Raw genomic sequence first — 16,213 nt, forward strand, 5'->3', positions numbered from 1 at the left:
CTGCTGGTCTGAGAGCCGCACTTCGCGAACCATTACCATAGGGCTTAATAGCTACACAACTGTAATTGAATTCATGTGATGTATTAGCTCTGTAATTTGTGTTCACTCATATTTAGTAGTCAGGTTTATCCTATCACTGGTATGTTGCAAACATCTCTTGGGCACAGGCCAGGTCTCGTCCTTCCTCTGGCAGGTCCTGGGATGCTGAGAACAGGTCTCATTACTGTGGAACAGATGGTTTCATTTGGCTGTGTGGACTTGGCACCATATTAAATGGCTTCAAGGACATATGAATGAGTTGTTGGCTTGGGAGAGATTGATGGAGAGAGGGGAGAGACGGGGCAAATGAATGTGGAAAGGAAAGAAACAGCCATTTTTTATTGTGCTTAAGACACTCTCTCACGGTATCCTGAAAACTCAACACACCTGTGCATAGCTTTGCACTTTCTTATGAAACAGTCTTTTAGTGTGGAAAGGTAGACTCTCAACTTGACACTGTCTTATTGGTATTTCAGTCAGGTTAACTTTTCACTGTCATCACACCAGCAGGATCTAAAGAGGGGAGATGTATCGCCTACGCCCCTGGATTCATAATCTCTTCTTCAAGTATCCTTTTTCCCGCCCTGCTTCCCGTCATCCCCAGTCCATTCAGCATGAGCAGAGCTCACCCACCTCTGATACGGGTCATACTGAGACCTTGCACAGAGGTGTCGACTGAATTCAGGGTGGGGGAAACCGAGACAAGTTGGAAATGAAAAGGCTGCCGGTCAGGCCTTGGTTGGACCAGGAAAAGCCCAGAAGCCGTGGGTCAGAAACCAAGGAACACATTAACTCTTGTGCTTAAAATGAGGCAGTAGGTCAGAAACTAGGTGAAAGGTTAGAAAAACATCGGGGACAAAGCATCCAGGAATGGGAGAGCTCACAATTGAAGTGAGGCCTCTTTTTGAAGCATCTTATGATTTCTGCTGGGCCAGTGGATTAAATAGGTGCTGGTCTGTAAAGTGCTATGCCGGTTCACCTGGCTGCCACCAGCCAGACTTCAGAGCGTAAGAACAGCTGGTAACTTTCTAGGTAGAGGATGGAGACAGGCACACAGGGCACTTCACAGGTACTGCTAATGTTCCTTTCCTTCGGCTGTGAATGCAAGTGGTTATTTTATTGCTATTTTAATACCTAGAATAATTTATATTCTGTAATATTCAGTGTTTAACAGTTAAAGGGTAGCAGATGACATTAATTAAGCACCTACTCTTCCTCTAAATAGTGCAGCAAGATAATTTTCTCCCCCTTTCAGAAAGGAGGAAATGGAAACTGGGAGAGGGAAGGTAATTTGCTCAAGGAAGTGTGGAGCTGGAATGGGCACCCAGTCCCCTCTGTCAAGGCCTGCACTCTTCTCACTGAAGTGTGAGGCAGTTTGGGTCACAGGCTGTTTCCCAGGTTTCCTCCTGGTCATTCTGCAGTCCTCTCTCCACACAGGGGGTCACCCCCTTGCCCAATCTTGGGTATTCACAGCTCCAGTATTCCAGCCTGCTGAAATTTAGCTACCTCTTTAGGAGAGCTTTTTACTGGTTTCCCTTCAACTGCTAAACAATTCTCAAGCCATAAAGGTAGCAACTCAATTCCATTCTCGCCTGCAAATTGAGGGACAGAGAGTGGACTTTTGCAGCACTGAAAATTAAACTTGGTAGTTTCAGAAGTCTTCCTTATATTCGACACAACCATCCCTGATGAAATGAGCTGCACTGCACACAGAAAACCTGCCATTTAATCAGGCACACATTTGGCCGCGTAGAAGCCCCATCCTCACGTCTGTGAGAGTCACTCCAGAATTTCCTGTAAGACAGTGCTGCGTCACTCAACAGTGCTCCGCCCTCATTCATGTGACTTGAGTAGGGTCTGAGTGGCACTGTAAAACCAAGTTTATAGCACCGATGAGTCCTGGTGAAGGAGAGCTGGGCGGTGGCTGGAGCCAGAGCGGAACCAAAGAGGCAGAAGGTGGGGACCACGGTTGAGGGGTCGTGAGGGCCTGGGAGTCATGGATTAGTATCCACATCAGGGCACCCCGGGGAATCACAGTATCCTAAAACGTCCAGAACAAAGTAGACAGCCCAATCCAGCAGTTTTTACAGGACACACCCTGATAGAAAACCAGGGCTGTGTCATTCGTCTAGAGCCAAGCCAGAGATGCGTGTCTTTATTCTCATAGTCCTTGCTTCTGAAACCCAAAAGCTGGGATGTGATAAACTGCTCAGATCTTGCTTTTTAATAAGGTATTTTAAATATGTTTTTTAAACATACTTTTTCATCTTCATAGTTGACATTGGAACAACTTACCACAGTGTGATTAGAATCCACCGCCGCCCTCTGTAGCCTGCCTGGCCTGTCCTCCCTGCCTGAGTCATTTTGCTGCAAAGTGAGGTCTCAGTGGTTGCAGCCAGGTCGCCAGACGTCAGGTGTCAGGCCTCTGGTGAGCGCCTCCAAGGCCACTTCCCTCTCAGCAATGCCCACTAGGTGACGCCTGTGGATGGAAGAGGCTTTCCAGAGTGCAGGCTTCCCTGCTTTCTTCCTTCCCAGGCTCACATCTTGCCTAGAAGATGCTTACATGGCAAGATCCTGAAGAAATTATTCTGGGCTTACTGCTCAGAGAGGGGGCCTGTGAGGATTTTGGTCAGCTCCCTTTTCTGAGGGATACTGATATCTTTGCCAAGTATATGTGATGGTCTAATTATAAAAGAAGGAAAAACCCAAAAACCTTGCATAACCCAAACAGCTTTAAGCTTCTGGGTAGGTTTATAACTGCTTTACCAGTGAAAGCAAAAATCCCCAAACTAAGGTGACTTGTGATGGTCCTGGGGTAGTAAGCTTAGCTGTGAGAGCTGGAAAGGAGATTGGAGACTGGTGTGATTGGAGCAGGTGTGAGTACTTGATACTATAGCAGTGGTTCTCAGACGGGATAGCAGCAGCATCACCTGGAGTGATTGGTGGGCCGCAGATTTCTCGGTCTCACTCAGAGTTCCCAATTTAGAATGTCTTGGGCGGGGCCTGAGAATCTGCACTTCTAAATCTCTGACATGTTCCCAGGTGATGCTGACACTGATGGTCCAGGGACCTCACTTAAAGAACCACTGCATGACAGCATTGTTCTCAGTATGTGTGTGTGGGGGGGAGAAAATGGGTGGAGAGAGGGCTGGGGGCTAGGAGCTGGGACATTCTGGAGGGGCAGGGGGACAGTGAACTGTGAATCCGTGTAAACAGATGGCCTCTTAGTCACAGCAAAGTCACTCCCCCCTTTCCTTGTACAGCTTTTCAGATGTTCCGTTCTCCTTATTCCAAAGAATGCCAACAACACATTGTGCTTTTGTTAGATAAATCTTCTGGGCAGGGATCACTTAAATCTAATGGCAACTCAGGGACAAATAACCAGGCAGCTGGGCCATTGCTGGAGATACTTTGAGGTGATTTATTTAAATTCGCTTGATTGTTTTTGTAGTAGGGAAATGAAATTGTCTCTTTGTATATCACAGGTGTTCAAGTGCTTTTTAATAGCTAAATGTTTAAAGTGACAGTCAAGCTTAAGAAAGTTGTATGAAAGTACATTCATAGCTGGTGGTTTTTGAACGTCCTGAGACTCTTTTAGTTCTTTCTAAAAGGTGAGAGTGGGTGTGTAGGTGTATATGAAACTAGTTATTCCTATCACACCCCAAACTCCTCTTGAAGTGTGTGTTTGCACTGTTTAAAGCAACTTTGTGTGACATAGCCTCTTTCTACAGATTTTTGGATGTTTATGCTGTTTCTTTTTTTTCTAAATTAATGGTTCTGTGCAACACAAGGTAGGTTAGTTTGATGATCTCCATTTTGTAAGTGAGGACTGTGGTCCAGGGCAGCTAAATGATAAGCCAAAAGTTACTCGTTTTAGCATCAAAACTGGAAATAAGAAGTCCTAGACTTTAGTTTCCAGGCTCCATCTCCATTTTTCACCCCTGCTTTTCCACCTGGACTCCCTCTATCAAAGCACCTCTTGTGAAAATTCCCATGAAGTTTGCTGTAGTTGTGTCTTGTCCCCAGCTATAATTGGGGTTCCCTTAAGATCTGGTATTTCCCTCCCATAGTGAAATATTTAGCCCTCGGGTGGATAGTAAGGCAGGCAAACATTTTCCTCTCTATCTTTCATATAATGACAGTGAAATCCCTTCCCCAAGAACATAGAGGTTTTGTTCTGTTCCTAATTTCAGAACAATAAGTTTCCAATGCACCACCACCCACCGGAAAAAGAGCACACACTGACTGACAAGGTGAGGTCTTTGTTTGGTTGTATTTTAAGTCTTGCGCTTTCTGAAATCCCTAACACTTTGGTTATAAATCACTAAAAGGTGGCTGTTCTCTAAAATGAATTTTGCATGAAATGTCAGCCAGAGTCTAGGGGACAGCTACAATATTTACGACTGGTGGTATTTCTTAGGAGAGGTAAAAGAAAATGAAGCCTGTATAGTTTAGCTTAGTACTGTTGGCAGGGAAGAAAGGAGGGGGAGAGAGCAAATTTCACTCACCCAGATACTTTGTTTCTGCCATTTTCAGCACACACAAAACTTATGTTGCTCAAAGCGAAGGGTTCAGGGGTATTGATCCATATGGTAAAGAATGGGTTGGAAGAACGTGGGCAACTGTGTAAGGGGAACATAAACAAACCTGAAACTACTATGGGAATGTGCTTGTTAGTAGGGAGATTGTTTTACCAAGTCCTCTATTTCTGAAAGACAGTTTGATCCCAGTCACAGCTCAAGGTGGTTTGCCTTCAAAAGCAAACTGCTCTGTTTATTTGGGGGAGGAAATGTTGCAGAGATAGTGCAACATTCACGTGTACCCTTTCATTGTCAGGAAAACAGAACATCTCTGCCTGCCATTTGAGGGCCACCAAGTCTGACACGAACTTATATTTTCAATGTTTTCTCCCATTAAGTCTTCCTTGCTAACTATTCTCCAGTCCCGTGGGCCTCTTGGGTATTTCTGTCCCGTGTCTTTGCTTGAAAACTCCCTCTAGATGGTACATTCTCTTCCTCTATCTCTTTACTCAAGTGGTTCTTCATTAAAAAAGAAAAAAATCTTTATTGAGGTAACTTGTTGTCTTAGCTCAGGCTGCAATAACAAAATACTGTAGACTGGGGGACTTAAACAACAAATATTTGTATCTTGAAGTTCTGGAGTCTGGAAAGTCCAAGATCAAGGTGCCAGCAGATTGGGTGTCTGGTGAGAGCTCTCTTCCTGGCTGGCAAAAGGCAGCTTTCTTGGCTGTCCTCATGTAGCAGAGAGCCTGCATGTTCTGTTATGTCTTCTTATATGTACATGAATCCCATCATGGAGGCCTCACCCTCATGACCTCATCTAAACCTAATTCCCTCACTAAGGCTCCACCTCCAAATAACCATCATATGAGGGGTTAGGGCTTCAACATAGGAATTTGGAGGGGACCGCCCATAACATTCATGTACCATACACCCATTTAAAATTTGTAATTCTGTAGCTTTTTAGTATATTCAGTGTGTAACCAACACCACAATTTAAGTTCAGAACATTTTCATGACCTCTTAAAAAAAAAAATCCTGTACCCATTAGCAGGCTCTATCTAAATAGATCTACATCTAGATATATAATTCCTCTATAGGTTGGCCTATTTAGGGCATTTCATAAAAATGGATTCATATAATGTGTAACCTGTTGTGACAGGCTTCTTTCACTAAGTATAATTTTTCAAGGTTCATCCAAGTTGCAGCTTGTGTTAAAACTTTCATTTAGGGCTTTCCTGGTGGCTCAGTGGTTAAGAATCTGCCTGCCAGTGCAGGGGGTATGGGTTTGAGCCCTGGTCCAGGGAGATTCCGCATGCCATGGAGCAACTAAGCCCGTGCACCATAACTACTGAGCCTGTGCTCTAGAGCCCGCGAGGCACAACTACTGAAGCCCGTGCGCCTCAAGCCTGTGCTCCGCAACAAGAGAAGCCACCGCAATGAGAAGCCTGCACACCACAACAAAGAGTAGACCCCGCTCCCTGCAACTGGAGAAAGTCCGTGCACAGCAATGAAGACCCAACACAGCCAAAAATAAATAAAGAAAAATAAATTTATAAAAAAACCCTTTCATTTATTATTGCCAAGTAACATTGCATTTTGTGGATATACCACATTTTATTTATTCATCAAGTGATGGCCACGGTTTTTTCTTTCTTTTGGCTATCATGAATAATACTGCCATAAATATTGATGTACAAGTTTTTATGTGAATAAAGGTTTTCATTTTTCTTGGATGCATACCTAGGAGTGAAATCGCTGGCTCATATGATAACACTGTTTAACCATCTGTAGAACTGCCAGACTGTCTTTCAAAATGACTGTACTGTTTTACTTTCCCACCAACAATGAATGTGAGTTCTAATTTCTCTGCATCTTTGCCAACATGTACTATTGTTGTCTTTTAAATTTTAGCCATCCTAATGGGTGTGAAATGGTTTTGATTTACATTTCCCTTAAGGGTTAATAAAATAACTGAAGACATTTTCTAACTGGATATATTTTATTTATATGGTGTGAAATAATGGTCCAATGTTTTTTCTCATATTTTCCTAGCATCATTTGTTGAAGATTTTCCGTTCTCAGTCACATTGACTTGGCACCTTTGTCTAAGATCAGTTGACCTTAAACATGAGCACTTATTTCTGGACTCTCAGTTGTATTCCACTGAAATATATGTGCCACACTATCTTGCTTATTGTAGCTTAGTAGTAAGTTTTGGAATTGGAAAGTGTGAGTCTCCCAACTTTGTTCAAGATTGTTTTGGCTATTCTGGGTCCCATTTCCATATGAATTTTAGAATTAGTTGTCAATTTGTGCAAAGAAGCCAGCTGGGATTTTGGTGGAGGTTGTATTGAGTCTGTTCATCAATTTGTATCAAGTATTGCCATCTTAACAATATTATGTCTCGTGATCTATAAACATGAAATGTCTTCATTTATTGAGGTCTACTTAAATTTCCTTCAACAATTTTGAATTTTCTTTAATATAAGTTTTGTATTTCTTTTGTTTATTATCTTTGATACTATTATAAATGGAATTCTCTTTGTTTGGGTTGCTTATAGCTACTAGGTAGAAATACAACTGATTTTTGTATGTTCTTGTATCCTGCAATCTTGCTTAACTCATTCGTTAGTTCTAAAGGCTTTTTAGCAGATTAGATAGGATTTTTCTGTAGACAATATTATGTTCTTTGTGAATAGAGAGTTTTATTTCTTCCTTTTCAATATGGATGCCTTTTACTTCACTTTATTGACTAATTGCCCTGGTTAGAATCTCCAGTACAGTGTTGAATAGAAGTTGTTTGCCATTTTTGTTTTGTCTGTAATCTTAGGGGGAAAGCATTCAGAATAAATTTATTTATTCTGCCGGTAATGGTTTTACCTCTTTAATTTCTCATTTTAGTAACTTAAGTCTTCATTTTTATCACGGTTAGTCTAGTTCAAGGTATGTAAATTCTGTCTTTTTCAAAACCCAACTTTTAGTGTCATTGATTTTTTTTCTCTATTAAAATTTTTTTATTCATTTCTATACTAATTTTTCTTATTCATTCTGCTGGATTTGGGTTTATTGCACTATTTCCAGTTTCTTGAGGTGGAAGGTTATACATTGTGTTGATTTGAGATCTTTTCTTTTTCAATTATAGTCTATTATTTCAGCTACATATTTCCTACTAAGCACTGGTAGTGTTCAATAAAATTTGGTATGTTGTATTTTTTCGTTCATCTCAATACTTTATACTTTTCTTTGTGATTTCTTCTTTGAACCATTGGTGATTTAGGAGTGTATTGTTTAATTTCCACATTTGTGAATTTTTCAAGCTTTTTGTTGTTGATTTCTAATTCCATTGTGGCTGAAGGAGATACTTCTTATGACTTTAATCCTTTTAAATTTATTGAGGATTGTTTTACAGATTAGCACGTTTCAGTGTTTCAGGTAGACTTGAGAATAATACATATCCTGCAGTGGTCGGGTGTAGTGCTGTGGATGTCTCTAGATGTTGGTCTAGTTGCTTTCTAATGACTTTGAAGTCTAATTCCACGTCGATCTTCTGATTACATGTTCTATTTATTAAAAGTGGAGTATTAAACTCCAACTCTTAATGTCTATTTCTCCCTTCATTTCTCTTTTTTGCTTCATGTACTTTGGGGTCTCTGTTAGGTGAATATGTTTGTTACATCTTCCTTATGGATTAGCTCTTAGCATTATGAAATGTTCTGTATCTCTTGTAAAAATTTTAAACTTTTTGTCTGGTAATACTATGTCTACTTCAATCCTCTTATGGTTTCTGTTAGCATGGATCTTTTTCCATCATTTAACTTTTGTCCTATTTGTATCTTTGAAAGTAAAGTGTGTCTCCTGTAGACATCATATAGTTGGATCTTAATTCTTAAAAAACAATCCAATCTGGTTTCTCTGCCTTCTGATTTTATTGTTTAATGCAATTCCATTTAATGTTATTAAGATGGTTAGATTTACACCTGCTATTTTCCTTTTGTTTTCTAAGTGCGTGATGTTCTTTGTTCTTCATGCTTTACTACTTTTGTATTAAGCTGATTTTTTTCTAGTGTAACATTGGAATTCATTTAATTTTTTAATTACAGTTTTTTTAAATTGTTTTTCTATTTGGGGCTCTGTGGCTTACCATATACATATTAAGCTATCTAAATCTACTTTATACTAACTTAATTCCAGTAAAATACAGAAACTTTATTCCTAATACAGTTTCATTCCTTCTTTCTCTAATGCTATTGTTATATGTATTATTCTCTGTATGTTAAAAACTCAATGATATGCTGTTAAAATTATTATTTTAAACTTATGTCTTTTAAAACTGAGAGGAGAACAAATACATATATGAGTTCGTTATAACTTTTTAAAAAACTTTCTGGTTTTCTTCACTTCTTTTTCTCAATTTGAGTTACCATCTGGTATCATCTCCTTGCTACAATACAGCTTTGGTGACATTCACTTTCTTGTGCTATTATTATCTTCATCAGGGATTCCTAAGCTTTTGGGTTTCATAGATCTATTTTGGGATTTATTTTAGGATTTCAAATTTATTTCAGTGATTGACCTAGGGCTGCCCACTTTTACATTGTAAGTATGGACATCAAAGAATATATCCAACGGTCATTTACTATCATCATCATTTTTTAGAGGAAAGGTTATTTTTACCACCCCTCCTTTGACCAATTAGGAAGACTATAATCCCAGAGACAGGATAATCCTCCCCAAATGAAAGATAGTTGGAAATGTTAAACTAACAATTTTGCAGCAGACTGAAACTTTGTCACAGATCAGCGTTTGGGAACTTTGGGTTTATGTAAGTAATAGTGTCATCAGTTTTATCAAAGTGACTAATTTTATTTAGTCCATATTATGTGTGAGTCAGGCATTGTTCAAAGCACTCGTTTACTAACATAATTGCTGAGGTGGATACGATTATCATCATCATTTTACAGTGGAGGGAACTGAGGCGCAAAGAGGTTGGGTAACTTGCCCGAGGTCCTACAGTGGCAGAGCCAGGTCTCAAAGCTCAGAGTTCTGGCTCTAGCATCTGTACCCTAAATGCTGCAGTGTGTTATGGCAGGTAGGCTGAACGTGGTCCTGGACTGTGATACTGGTTTTGTTAGGGATAGTGAAAAATGAGGTTCACTAGAGCGTCCCAGAGACGGAAACTTGGACCTTGATGGTGTGAGTGATAGGTTGAGTCAGGCAATAGTGATCATCTCTTGATGTGCATTGAATCAGAGAGCATACAAGGCAGGTTTGCTACCCAACCGACTGCAAAGCCCAGAAGTTTGAATATCATTTTTAACTCCCTGTCACCCTCATGACCTGTCAGTCACTGAGTTTTGTTAATTAAACCTCCTAAATATATTTCATGGTTATCTACTTCTCATTTCCTTTGGTTCCATCCTATCTAGGCCATCATCATGGATGGCCTAGTTCATTTTAACAGTCTCCTAACTGGCCTTCCTGACTGTAGTCTTGTTTCTCTTGAATCTATTCATCCTGCACTCTGACTGGATTTTCTGATACACAGATCTAATGAGGTCATACTTATTCTTATAATCTCTAAATGGTTTTCTTCTGCCTTCAAAACACTCCTAATACACACTGTAAGACTTTCTGGTCTTCCTCTTTCCCTGTACGTATGCCCTTTCTTTCTCTAATCTCCAGCTGTAATAAACATTGTTTTCTCAAAATGCCTTTTTAATAGCTATTTGTTGAATAAGTAAAGAAAACCTCATCTTTACCAAGATTTAAATATTTTAATCATGAAAGTTATAACAGTTTCCTAGGGTGCCATAAAAAACTGCGTGGCTTGGAACAGCAGAAACTCATTTCACAGTTCTGGAGGCTAGGAGTCCTAAATAAAAATATAGGTAGGGTTGCTTCTTAGGGCTGTGAGGGAGAATCGGTTCCATGCCCTTCTCCTAGCTTCTGGCATCCTCAGGCATTCCTTGTTCTCCCTGTCTTCTCTCTATGTCTATCTGTGTTCAAACTTCCCCTTTTTATAAGGACAAAGTCATATTGGCTTGGAGCCCATCCTAATGACCTCATCTTAACTTGATTATCTGCAAAGACCTATTATCAAATAAGGTCACATTTATAGGTATTGGGGGTTAGGTCTGCAAAATCTTTTCAGAGGACACAATTCAACCCATAGAGTATCTTTTCAGATAGAATTTATTTCAGAAAAATTGAACACAGATAAAGGTATTATCGTGAATAATTTTGTCATCCTAAATAGCTGTTGTTGGCATTTTGGTGTATTACCTTTCATTTGTTTGTGTAAACACTTTAGGAATCTTTATTAGGAATGTCACTGGAACAGCTATCCCTTCTCTAGCAAATCTGTCAAGAGCTTTTGAGTTGGCAGCCTTTGCCTCCAGCACCTGCAACAGTGCTGGGAACCCAGAATGCTCTCATCACATAAATGCTCTTTGAACGAACGGCTGTAGACACATCACCAGAGAAGTGGAAGTGTAGCTTCACTCTGGCTAGGAAATTCTCTCACAGTGGGCAACGGAGTAGGGGAAAAATGCCAAGTGACAGGGATACACAGCTTTTTTTCACATCGCTTCTTCCAGATACCACCCCGATGACTTTTATGAAAGTCGTATACTCTTCCAAGAAAGTTCTATTGATGTTTCCATCACTTTATCAAGAGGCTGTTAGTTTTGGCTCTAAATGGAAATGAAAATCCAAGAAAAGTTAAAGTCTAGCTGGGACAGGCACAAGGACGACTAGATTTTTCTTGTCTCACTTTCTTTTCAAGCCAAGCTTTTAAATTCTTTGGCCTCTTTTCTATTTTTCTTCTTTCCCCGTCCCGTTATTTCTTCTTTCCCTTCTGTGTATAGATGAGACAGTCTTTCCTGATCATAATTTCAAACCCCCCAGGACCAGCAGATGAAAATGCAGTAGGACTTCTGAGAGGGCTGGATTTGCTTGGAGCAAATGGGGGCAGTTGTGCAGAGTCCTGATTCTTGAGATGGGGGGAGTCCTTGGCACTGGGAAGTAGACAACGCGCAGGAGGCAGCAAGTGTGTGTGGGGTGCAGATGGCTTTTCCCGTTCCTACTCAAAATGACCTAAAGTACGTATCTGTGATAGTACTTTAACTTTCTGTGGCTGATCTTTTAACGAATGTATTGGAACCCCTATGCCGATGGGAAATCCTATACTTATTATAACATGAAATGGCTTTTCAATGTTTTTGGTTATCCAGCACTGCACATTCCTGTGTGCTGTCACCACTCTTCCCCCACCCCAATTAAAAAAAGCTGTCAGAGCCAGACCTTGCTTTGCTGTGTGTGGTAGCTGTTCTCCAAGAATGAGTGCCAGTGAGCCAGGCCTCCCAGCCTTCCCACCCTCATGTGGTTCCCTCCCTTTGAATGTAGAGGGCTGGACACATGGCTTGCTTGAAAACAACAGAATATGGTAGAAATTATACTGTGTGACATCAAAGGCTATCATGACAGGCCTTACCTTTCTTGGAAAACTTGCTTTGGGGATGCTTCCTCTGAGAACCCAGCTGTCATGCTGTGAGAAGCCCAGGCTGCATGAAGAGGCCACGTATGGTTATTCTGGTTGATAGCCAGGGTCACCTGCCAGCATGTGAGGGGGCCACTCTAGATGTCCATCCAGTCCACCCTTCAGATGACGGCAGCTCTAACTGGCATCTGATTACAGGACACAGTGAGGCCCCGAGTGAGAAGTGCGTTGCTGAGCCCAGTCAACCCCCAGGGTCGGAAGAGAGAAGGTGTTTTTAAGCCCCTGAGTTGGGGCATCATCTGTAGACAGCAGTTGGTAACATGAGCGCCTCTCCTTCTGGCCATAAGGCCTGGGTATGTGACCTAACAAGTATACCCAGGCTTGGCCAATACGACATTCCACCCAGACTTTAAATCTAGAACAAATGATGTAGAGATGGAGGGGCAGTGGAGAACTTCTCATGGAAGCAGTGGTGGCTGGGGCAACATCCAGCATCCGGGGCAACAGCAGCAGTGAAGTCAACTGCACTGGGCAGTGGGTGGTGCCGGCAGCAGGGTCCTTCCCCAGTGCTCTCCGCTGCCCCCCCCCCCCCGCCCCCGCCAGTGTTCTTATGGTGTGATTTTTTGGCTCCTTTCTGGCTTCCCAGTCTGCCTGGTTTCTACCTGCTTTCTGAGCCTGATTCTTCAGCTTTCCTAGGAGTTCTCTGAAATTCCCTCTGTCCTCTCAATTAATTCCTTTTCTGCTCAAATGATGAGGCAGGGTTGGTTCCTGTCGCATACAGCTGGTAACCCTAATTGATAGATAACCGTATTATTCTTTGTCCTTTTTGGAAGTGACTGAAGAATTGGAGGCACACTCTTTTAAATCTTGTACTTTCATCCTGTAAGGGCAGATTTGATATTTAGAAGTGGCTCAAAACTATTGGGAGGGGGTATCGTGGTGCAGTGGTTGGCGGGGGGAACCACTGAACCTGGTAGGAGTCGGGATTTGTGTCGTAGCCTCAGAACTGCGCCTGGTTCACTGTATCGATCATCAGAATGTTGCTTCCTCTCTGCGGGCCCCAGTTTCCTTATCTTTATAGATGAGAGTTGAACAGCTCTAGGTGATTCCTAATATTCTTTTCAGCTCTGAAACTTTGCAAGATTGCTTGTGTTGTTAATTTTAAGCAGATGTTCCCTCCCAACATTGTCAAGAAGAGGAGATCCATGTGATCACTGTGGACCCCGTCACCCTCAGGATGACTCTAGGGTACTGGGTAGGAGATATTACAGATGCTCAGTAAATGTTTTTCCGTGAACGGTTGAGTGGCGCTTTACTAGGTGCTGGGGGTTAAAGATAAACTATTTCCGGAGAGGTACAGAAAAATCCTTACAACAGTGTGACCAATACTTGTATTGGAGATTTGAGCTAAGAGCTTTGGTGACCCTGAGGGGGACACTCTAGTGAACTGCCTGAGAGGTGTGTGTGTGTGTGTGTGTGTGTGTGTGTGTGTGTGTGTGTGTGTGTGTGTGTGTGTGTGTGTATGTAAACACAGTGTGTAAGAACTAGAAAGGGAAGTCATTACAGAGGAGGTCACCTTTTTGCTGAAGAAGTAGAGGAAGGGAATTCTAGACAAAGAGAACAACAGGAGTGAGATGGCCCCAAAGCCATGGAGATGTTTGTAGAACAGCAAGCAGCTCATTGTGGCTGGGATTCAGTCCTCCTGGTTGGAATGGGGATGAGAAGCAGTGGGAGGTGAAGCAGGGCTGGATCAGAAGGGGCCTTTTGGAACATGGTAAGGAGGGTTAGACCTTCTCCTGTGGGCACATGGGAGCCATAAAAGTTTTTAATACTAAATAGTGTTGGGTCAGATCAAAACTGCAAGGCTGAGTTGTTTTGGTCAAGATTCTGGCAGCTAAGGGAAGTGTCTTCTTGTCTGTAGCTAGAATAAGGAGATACTTTTTTGTGTTACGTCTGGACAGAAGTTTGTAACATGACCCAGATCTGCCTCTTCAGGAGCCAGAGTACAATTTCTGAGGCCCCAGGGGATTAAGGAACTTCTAGGTGTAAGACAACCAATTTCTGTTGGTACAGGTACATATTTTACTGGCTCTTTGAGAAGGTGAGACTAAGGAAGAACATGAATCAAAGTATCAAATATTCTAAAGAACATGTAGATTAAGTTGGTGAACGGTGAATTTTCTCTCCTTCCTGAGTTAATGTTGTTTTTTCAAAAGTTAGAAACTTTACTAGGAGGTTTTCGAATTCTTAAACATCCACATGCACATGGTCACAGTTGATAAAAGAGGTGTTTTCTTATCTGAATGCAGTGACATCTTAAAAGGTTTCCTTTGTTATAGTTAAACTTGCATGTCAAAAAATTATTCTCTGCCTACAATTTATTCTCTATTTATTCAATGTTACTTTACAGTGATGTTGATATAAAGCGAGACAGCACACTTTCAAATTCTAAACTACAATTGTTGGACAAGAATCTCGACAATGCCAGACTAATCTCTTCTGATTGGTGCTGTATTGATAGGGGTTGACAACATAAACCCATGCTGGAATATTCTAATCCATCACCTGGCATACGTTGTATTTTACCTTGGGCTTTGTGGGAAGGTAATCCATTTGCATCTGTGTTTCAAAGTGAGTGTTTCTGGGGGCGTGAATGTCCCAACTTGCTACCGTCTCTTTATAAGGAAGGATTACAACAGGGAATCTCGAAATTAAAGAAATGGCAACATGTCTCTATAGAGGTGTCTGTACTTTCATTCAGAACCACGTTTACCCTTGTTGTTATTGAAATCTGTCCTTTGTATTATGTTTCACAACGTGATCTGCATCACATGGAAAAATCTGGGCCTAGATAAAAATCTTCACACAGTGACCCGTACCAGACTATTTTTCCTCTTTACCAGTCCTTTATATCTTTGTGGAAATGGAAGAAACCAGACATCATGAAGTAGAGACGAGTCATCCCCCATGTGTCCTGTCAGAGGTTGTGACCTGCTGAATCCATGAGCGGAATACAGTGGTGGTGGTTTCATGCCACTAAGTGTGGGGAGGTTTGTTATGCAGCAACAGAGAAGCAGAACAGGTATTACAGTGGGTACCCGGACAGTCTTGGATAGGGATCTAACATTATGAGGCTTATTCGTTTCATCTTTAAGTGGGGTTAATGATATTGATTATACGTTGGCTACCTTTTACTTGCCAGATATTTGTATACACATACGTACATATACTTACATACAGTGGGCCCTTGAACAACATTGGTTTGAACTGCATGGGTTTGAAATCCACTTTCATGGGAACTTTTTTTTTGTCTTCACTAAATATGTACTACAGTACTACTTGATCTGTGGTTGGGTGAATCTGCAGTTGCAGAACCCCATGTACAGAGGGCTGGCTGTTAAGTTATACGTGGATTTTCAACTATGTAAATGGTGCATGCCCTTAACCCCAGTGTTGTTTAAGGGCCAACTGTACAATGTGTATCCGTATCCATATATGCGTATATATCCATACATTATGGATATGTCGGCGATTCTCATTTTTCATGGCAGTTCTATAAAGTTGCTGAGAGCAACTGAATTAGCAAACAGTGAAGCATTGTTGCTAGAGGGTTGGGTTCCTGTGAGTCTCTAGTCAAAATATTTTCACCAGCCAATCAACATACACTCTGTTTCTGTTTAAAGACCCCTTATTTAATATATATAGTTGGTTTATCAACATTGAACTCAACAGCCAACGGCACCGTAACTCAAGCCTGAATGATGCTTGTCTAACATGTATTTCTGTGTAAGGCACACCGTGGCCTTCCTGAACTTAGGAATACACGAGATAGCACTGCAGTGCTATGGTTTGGGGTGGGGGTGTGTGCCCATTTTAAACAGAAAAATCACAAACAAAAATGAGACAAGGCTGGCACTAAGTAACCCTGCAGAGACACTTGTTTCCAGTATGAGAGCTGAAATAAGGCAGAGTGTGGCCTTGTTTGGCTTCAGCTGGGCCTGTGTGCGTGCGGTGGTTCATGTTTTTCATCGCTCTGTAAATGTGCGTGAGTGACCATGGAAGTGCCGTAAGTGTTGACTTTTCGGTTACGGATTCTAGAGCAGGAGAATCCGCAAACACGGGATCTGCGATAATGGGGACTGGCAGACAGTAC

The 16,213-nt window shown here is 41.5% G+C and overlaps 1 long non-coding RNA gene across 1 annotated transcript; it reads left to right on the top strand.

Annotated features, from left to right (window-relative positions):
• The first annotated feature begins 1,940 nt into the window (after positions 1-1,940).
• LOC137227044 (uncharacterized) lies at positions 1,941-6,549 on the top strand. The gene is made up of 3 exons (XR_010944667.1): positions 1,941-1,995; positions 4,233-4,292; positions 5,791-6,549. It is a non-coding gene; the product is annotated as an uncharacterized lncRNA (long non-coding RNA).
• Positions 6,550-16,213: the final 9,664 nt, after the last annotated feature.

Source organism: Pseudorca crassidens, chromosome 7 (assembly GCF_039906515.1).
Source record: "Pseudorca crassidens isolate mPseCra1 chromosome 7, mPseCra1.hap1, whole genome shotgun sequence".
In the NCBI taxonomy this organism is placed as follows: domain Eukaryota; kingdom Metazoa; phylum Chordata; class Mammalia; order Artiodactyla; family Delphinidae; genus Pseudorca; species Pseudorca crassidens.